Consider the following 8607-nt stretch of genomic DNA (forward strand, 5'->3'; position numbering starts at 1 on the left):
TAGAATTAGACAACTATAAATTGCATTGCCTCTCTGTGGTTCGACCCCGACTGCCACTAGCTATAGTAATAGTTTGGACTATAAATTTATCTTTGGTACTCTATGACGGTATCAGCTTAGTTCTTAAATATAGGAATGTTGGTTAATAATTGCTAGGTGTACAACTAGTGATTGATTTCTCCATTCTAATGTTAGTATTGTTAATTGAATAGGATTTATTGATTAACTTTACATTGATAACAACTGAAAATTAATATTGAACGGGATACGTTAATACTAGTTTCTAAAGTGCAACTGGATTGTATGCACTATTAATTCTCTATCGAATTCTCTAAATTATATTGCTATTGTTGAATTAAACCTTGAACTGGATTGTTATGGTTATTTTACAATGAGGGTTGATTAAGAACGGGATTCATTTTAATTAACTTTTCGTAAGGAGAATTATAATTTCATATTCATGATAGAGTAATCAAGATTAGTAGTTGAAACCGTTTTACAATGACCAATTGCTATTGAGTGTGGATATATGCTTGACTCTAAGACCTTTTAAATCATTTGATACACCGAAATGTATTAGCTTTATTACTTAATTTGCATTTGGTATTCTTTTTAGTTCGTTAGAAAATCAACTCAATTTCCTCCTTTTGTTACTACGATCTTTAATTACGTTAGAGACTTGTTTTTCCTACATTATAATTTATATAAATTGTTAATCTGATTTGTAACACCCGCGAATTTCCCATTTTGACATTTAAAATTTATTAAACCGTTTGATTTCTTTAATTCATATTTTTGAATTACTCAATTTAATAAATTTAATGTCAAGCGCGATTTTTATAAAAGTAATATATAAAAGCTCGTTTATATAAAATACGTACGATTAAACTATATCTTTAAGGCATGATTTATATAATAATATATGTATACGTATTTTTGGTCGGATAATAATAGTGACAGTAATAATAATAATAATTCCCGTCTCAACATCCATCTAGCTATAGACCGTCACATTTCACTTTGTACATGCTTTAATCCGGACCAATCAGAATTCGACAACACGTCACACCCACCTAACATCCTACACTCTACTTTTAAAAATATCTCCTTTATGTATTATTATATAATTTATATAATTCTTTTATTATTATTATATATATTATTATTAGTAATATTATTACTTACCTATTGTTGTTGTGCCTTCAAACGTGACCCACCCTCCTTTTCTTCTTCCTCTTTCCTGCGAAAAACAAAAACACACAGCAGCAACAACAGTCCTTCAACTCCCATTTTTGCGCGTCATTCAAACCCCGATCCCTACTCCATTTCTCAACCAAACTCCATTATTTTTACACCATTGGCTTCCTCTCTTCTTCCTCCTCATTTCTAGGTAAGAAAGTCTTATTCTTGTTGAATTTTCGAAATGGGCAATTCGTGACAAACTCGGTTTTGTGACCCATGTTACTCGTTTTTCCTCCTTTTTAGTTGTAGACTGAAGTAAAGATCGTGCCTTGGACGTTTTCACCTGACAATTCGAGAGTTACAGGTAACGGTGATAGGTTACTCGACAATGAATCGATATTTTCGTCCTTTTGTTCGGTTTTCGTTCTTGTGGTCGTAAAAATAGAGCCTTTATGTCCTTCTGTTTGTGTATGGTGGATTACATAAGTTTTAGTAAGTACTTCACATGTTATTCGACTGTTTTTCCTTGTTGGTTTCGCTTTAGCCGCTCGAATTATAATCTGCTGGTGTCACGGATTCATGGTTATTATACCTGTTGTTCCTCTGATTTTGTTTGAGTGTCATTGTGGTAAATTGGGGGTTGTCTATTAACGTTTTAGTCGGGTTGGTTTCCGTCTCACTACACTTCGATTTCCGGCTCGGTTTGAGCTGAAACGGGACTGCCGGAAGTCGGCTAAAAGCCGTGATATGATACGTCTGGTACTCTGTTTTGGGCAGGGTCAAGAGATGCCGTCGTGGGTGTTTCATATAGTGTAGTCGGTCGTTGTTGGCTTGGTTTTTGGAACTGTTTGGCAGGTGTGGAAGGTCGAGGTGTGGGTTGGTGTGTAGCATGTCAATGGGGGTCTTGGGAACTCCGGCTAGGCGGTTTCATGGGAGTTGTTTTGGGTACTGTTTTTATTCGGTTTCACAAGCCTACTCTTGGGTTGTTTAGGGGCGAGAAATGAGTGGTGTAAAGGGGTAGTTGTGGACAGTCGGGTTGTGGCCGTTTTGAGGGTGGTCTAATGATGGACGGGGGTGGTTGTTGAGGCGTGGAAGGGTTGCCCAAAATGGGTTCCCCTTGAGTCGTAACATTGGTTTGCCATTGGTGCAAATTTTTGTCGTTTGAAATTATTTAAGTTCCGTCTCATATTTATATAACACAACTCGGTAATATTTCGTTTACATATTATTCCAACTTGGTTTATTTGACTTTAAAAGTTGGGCTCATTATATTCTAATTATTGGGCTTGACTTGTAGTTTGGGCCATACTCATATTATGGGTGCCCTCAGTGCCAAATTTAGTATGTATGATTCGTTTAAATCTCCGTCTCGTATTTTATATAATGTAATCCGTTAAATGTTGTACACTACATTTATACATATATTTCTCTCTTGATCAAATTGTTTGGGTTTCACTTGATTTAATGGTTGGTTTTTACATGAGTGATTTGTTGGACTTATCATATGATTTAATTGTTGGGTCAATCTCATGTTTTGTAGTGGGCTCATGAAGTGAAACTCTAAGGACTCGGATTTTTACTGAAAAGGACACGATTTGGGCAGTGTTTTAAACTGTTTAATCGTGATAAAAAGGACTAAAAACTCAACAGAAACTGTGAAGACTGCAATCGAACAGTCGACAGAACTGTTTAAAATCACGGTTCCAGAACTCTACAATCGAATAGAGTAAAGGATGCGATGGGGATATGAATTAACCCAAGCACACAGCCACTAGGTTAAGACTAAAGGATAATTTTCAAGCACACAGCAAAGAAAAATACCCAAGGACTATCTTCAAGCACACAGCAAAGAAGAATACCCGACTCTAAGCACTAAGCAAAAGAGGTTTAGTAGAAATCAATGTTTCTAACTTGTGTTTTTTTCATTCATCCAAAATCTGATTTTTTTCTCATGTCTAACTTTGGCTTTTATACTACAAGCCATACAATCTTGACCCTTGATTACAAACTAAGATCTAGGGCTCACATAAAGACCGAAAAACAACAAGAAAAACGGTCCTCTAGACCTTACACAACTTACACAAGACAATGACATAAAGCATAAAATACAACCTCCCTTTGGCAAGTTCTATTGACTTATTTATGATCACAATAGACCTTTTAGAGGCTCACAAAAACCGGCTCATGCTTTTGGTAGCCTTCCAAAGGTGCATTAGAACTTGCTTGTTCAAAAGAGGAAATGTTGAAAGTGACCCCTTGATAAGTCTATAAAACCGTACAAATGTCCCCATCACTCGGTTTTATCTACCTTGTCCCACATGGTTCAATTCATTTTAAGACAAAAGATAACATGTAAAAATCCTCCAACTTCTTGATATGAGGATCCTAGGCCAAAAGCTCGATATTTTCTTTAAACGGGTTTGGTCTTGGACCTCAAATTGCGTGATGGTCCAAAACCGGGCTCAATGGGACTAGGTGTGCCTTGATTTGCTTCAATCTCCCCTTCTTGAAAAGGATTTGCCCTCAAATCCTCGACTTGATCATCACTAAGGTCTTCATAATAAGGACTCAAATCCCCAACGTTGAATGTGCCGTGAACTTCATAATCCCCGGGAAGGTCGAGTTTGTAGGCATTAGGTCCAATTTTCTCGAGTATTTCAAAAGGACCATCGGCCCTTGGCATGAGCTTATTCTTTCTTTTGTCGGGAAATCTCTCCTTCCTTAGATGTAACCATACAAGATCTCCGGGCTCGAAATTCTTGGACCTCCTAGAACCTTTGGACTTAGCTTTGTGAACCTCATTACTCTTCTCAATTTTTTTCTTGACTTGCTCATGGATATGGAGCATTTGCTCAACCCTTTTCTTAGCATCATAATCGATAATGTTTTTCTTGATGGGTGCCAAGTCCGTGGGCATCATTGGGTTAACACCATAGACTACTTCGAATGGGGACTTGCCCGTGGTGGTGGAGGGGGCTCGGTTAAATGCGAATTCGGCTTGAGCTAGCTTGAGATCCCAATCTTTCAAAGACTTAGTAACGGTGCACCTTAGTATCCGCCCCAATGTTTTGTTGGTGATTTCAGTTTGACCGTCGGTTTGGGGGTGGTGGGAGGTGCTAAAGAGTAACCTAGTCTTGAGTAATTTCCATAAGGTTCTCCAAAAGTGGCTCATGAATTTTGAGTCCCTATCCGAGACAATAGACTTGGGAATACCATGGAGCTTGGCCACTTCCTTGAAATAGAGCTCGGCTACACTAGTTGCATCCTCCGTTTTCTTACACGCAATAAAGTGAGCCATCTTGCTAAAACGATCCACAACCACCATGATGGAATCATTACCCCTTGAAGTTCTTGGTAAGGCAACAATGAAATCCATGCTAATATCCTCCCATGGTTGATTTGGGACGGGTAGAGGGGTGTAAGGACCCGTTTGGAAGTAGGCCTTTGATTGTTGGCAAGGAGCACACCTCTTGATCACATCTTGGACATCTCCAAGCATCTTGGGCCAATAGAATTGTTCTTGTAGGATGTCATAAGTCTTTTGGATGCCAAAGTGACCGGCAAGACCATTAGAGTGGACTTCCCTTACTAAGAGACTTCTATACGGTCCCCTTGGTATGCACAATCGGTTTCCATGGAACAAGAACCCATTTTGAGTCAAGTACTTGCTCTTGATTTTGATTTGACCCCCTTGAAGTAGTTCCCATTCTTCTTTGAAATCCGGATCCTCTTGGTATAGCTCCTTCATGTGCTCAAACCCAAGAACTCTTTGCTCCATAAAACTCAACATAATGAACCTCCTAGATAGAGCATCCGCTACCACATTGTCCTTTCCTTCAATATACTTGCTTGAAAAGTTAAAAGATTGTAGAAATTCTACCCACTTGGCGTGCCTATGATTGAGCTTATGTTGACCATTGATGTATTTGAGAGCTTCATGGTCCGAATGGAGGACAAAGGGACGTGGCTTCAAGTAGTGGCTCAAATGGGCTAGGGCTCGAACAATGGCATAGAATTCTTTGTCATATGTTGAATAATTGAGCTTGACACCACTCAACTTCTCACTAAAGTAGGCAATAGGCTTGTGTTCTTGCAAGAGGACGGCTCCTACCCCAACTCCACTAGCATCGCACTCAACTTCAAATAGCTTATTGAAATTGGGCAAGGAAAGAATTGGCGACTCACAAAGTAGCCGTTTGATGGTGTTGAAGGACTCTTCGGCCTTCCCTCCCCATTTGAACTCACCCTTCTTCATGCATTCGGTTATAGGAGCCATGATGGTGCTAAAGTCTTTGATGAATCTCCTATAAAAAGAGGCCAAGCCGTGAAAACTCCTCACATCCGTGATGGTCTTTGGTATTGGCCACGTCTTGATTGCCTTAACTTTTTCTTGATCAACAAGAATGCCTTGGTTGGATATGATGAAACCCAAGAATTGAACTTCACTTTGTAAAAATGAACACTTCTCGATTTTACCGTACAACTTGTGTTCTCTAAGGGTTTCGAACAGTGCTTGCAAGTGTTTGAAATGCTCTTCCTTGGAAGGACTATAGACCAATATGTCATCAAAATAGACAACCACAAATCGGCCCAAATAAGGCCTAAGTACTTCGGTCATGAGCCTCATGAACGTACTAGGCGCATTAGAGAGACCGAATGGCATCACAAGCCATTCATATAAACCATACTTAGTCTTGAAAGCCGTTTTCCACTCATACCCTTCCTTGATCCTCACTTGGTGGTATCCTTGTCTCAAATCTATTTTTGAGAACACTTGAGCTCCACTAAGTTCATCCAAAATGTCGTCAAGTCTAGGTATAGGGAATCTATACTTGATGGTGATGTTGTTAATGGCTCTACTATCGGTGCACATTCTCCAAGACCCATCTTTCTTTGGTACGAGCAAGGCCGGGACGGCACATGGACTAAGGCTCTCCCTCACAAAACCCTTACTCATGAGTTCCCCAATTTGTTGTTGTAATTCTTGAGAGGCTTTTGGGTCACTACGATATGCGGCTTTGTTGGGGAGGGTAGCACCTGGAATGAAGTCGATTTGATGTTCAATTCCCCTAAGGGGAGGCAAGCCACTTGGGAGCTCACTAGGAAACACATCTTCATAGTCACTTAAGAGTTCTCGGATTTCTAACGGGATGGTCACCTTGTTTTCCCCAAGCATGTCCTTGGCCACTAAGACATAGATGTCATCTTCACCTTTCAACTCTCGTAACATTTCGGCCTCATCAATTAACAAAACCTCTCTTGTTGGTTCGACCAGGGATGGTGGAGTTGTCGGTTTGATAGGTGGGGGTAATGGTGAAAGGATAATTTTTCTTGAACCGAATTTGAAAGTATATGTGTTATCCCTCCCATGGTGTACCGAATCCCTATCAAATTCCCAAGGTCTACCAAGTAAAAGATGACAAGCATCCATGGGTATAACATCACAAAGGGCCTCATCTACATAGTTTTACCAATGGAAAAAGATACCAAGCATTGCTTGTCAACCCCCACCTCGGCCCCTTTGTTGAGCCATCTCAATTTATATGGACATGGGTGGTCTTGTGTGGGTAGGGAAAGTTTTTCGACAAGGGTACTAGATGCTACATTGGTACAACTCCCCCCCATCAATGATTAGATTACAAACCTTCCCCTTTATGGTACATCTAGACCGAAATATTTGGTGTCTTTGATCCTTCTCTAAGGGTTGGGGTTGAGTATGCATTACTCTCCATGTTACTAAGTTAAGACCCACATTCGGATTTAAACTATCATGAAAGCTAGGACTTTGTACCTTTGGGTTTTTGTCGAGGACCCTTGGATCCGAGCATGGTCCTTGTGTTCCATAAGCTTACTCTCTTCCCATCCGGCTATGGCTCCTTTTCTTCTTTGTTGATGTTGGAATGAAGTTGTTGAGGGCATTCAACACATAGTCGCATTTCTTGGAGAGTCGTGTTACTTGAGTTTCGATTCCAAGTAGCCTCTCTTCACTCATGGTTGTTTTTGTGTTTTTTGATGTAGGTAGGAAGATGAACTCACAAAGGTTGAACCCAAGACTAGCACAACAATGGAATTGTGCTAAACCTAAAGCTCTGATAACCAATTTGAAGTGAAACTCTAAGGACTCGGATTTTTACTGAAAAGGACACGATTTGGACAGTGTTTTAAACTGTTTAATCGTGATAAAAAGGACTAAAAACTCAACAGAAACTGTGAAGACTGCAATCGAACAGTCGACAGAACTGTTTAAAATCACGGTTCCAGAACTCTACAATCGAATAGAGTAAAGGATGCGATGGGGATATGAATTAACCCAAGCACACAGCCACTAGGTTAAGACTAAAGGATAATTTTCAAGCACACAGCAAAGAAAAATACCCAAGGACTATCTTCAAGCACACAGCAAAGAAGAATACCCGACTCTAAGCACTAAGCAAAAGAGGTTTAGTAGAAATCAATGTTTCTAACTTGTGTTTTTTTCATTCATCCAAAATCTGATTTTTTTCTCATGTCTAACTTTGGCTTTTATACTACAAGCCATACAATCTTGACTCTTGATTACAAACTAAGATCTAGGGCTCACATAAAGACCGAAAATGATACGAATTGAGCAGCGGACTTAAGGACGATTTGGACAGTGCAGTGGACTGTTCGTACTAGGTACGCGCAGACCTGAAACTGAGTAATTTAAAGAACAAAAGAGTAAAATTTGACGGATGTTTTTTGGCTTAACCGAACGTACTAGGTACGACCAGTTCTGGATTTTGTTTATAAGGGATAGTGTTTTGAACAAGCAAGACCTATTACTTGATCAAAGTGAGTGAGACCAAGACCTATTGATCAACAACTCGAGAATTTTAATTAGAATCGCGTTTTAACTAAAACCAGTTTTGTTTCTAAGCAAGAAACGATTTTGTAAACACAAGTTTTTAGCAAATTTCTGGATGATTTTATTCAAGCAAAAGAGGCATTATATAGCCCTCAAACCAGCCGTGCAAAGCCAAGCAAAGTGAAGAGTTTATCATTTACTCTTCACTTAATTACAATCATAAACTCTACTAGTTCATTGAACTTAGACAAACAACCATTAAGCTAACATTTTATTTTAAAACAGAATCTGAAATGTTAAGCTAAAACCGTCTTGTGGACCGTCCTCCTTGGATTGCGTGCCATCCCCATCAGCTCCCATGCTCCACACTTAGTAAATTAACAAAAGAAGGAAAATTGTAGCTTAAAGGCTGAAACTTACGGACCAACATCAGACCCTCCTCTTGAGTGTTCATAACCAACTCGTCCAGCCCATCAACTAATTCCGAGACATTAGCTTGGTCCTTAGCTTGGTTCGCATCATCCCCTCCCCCTTGAAAAGGAATTGACCTCAATTCAGCTAGGCCATCATCATCATCCAAATAAGGAGAGAGATCACCA

The sequence above is a fragment of the Silene latifolia genome, chromosome Y, assembly GCF_048544455.1.
Source record: "Silene latifolia isolate original U9 population chromosome Y, ASM4854445v1, whole genome shotgun sequence".
NCBI lineage: Eukaryota > Viridiplantae > Streptophyta > Magnoliopsida > Caryophyllales > Caryophyllaceae > Silene > Silene latifolia.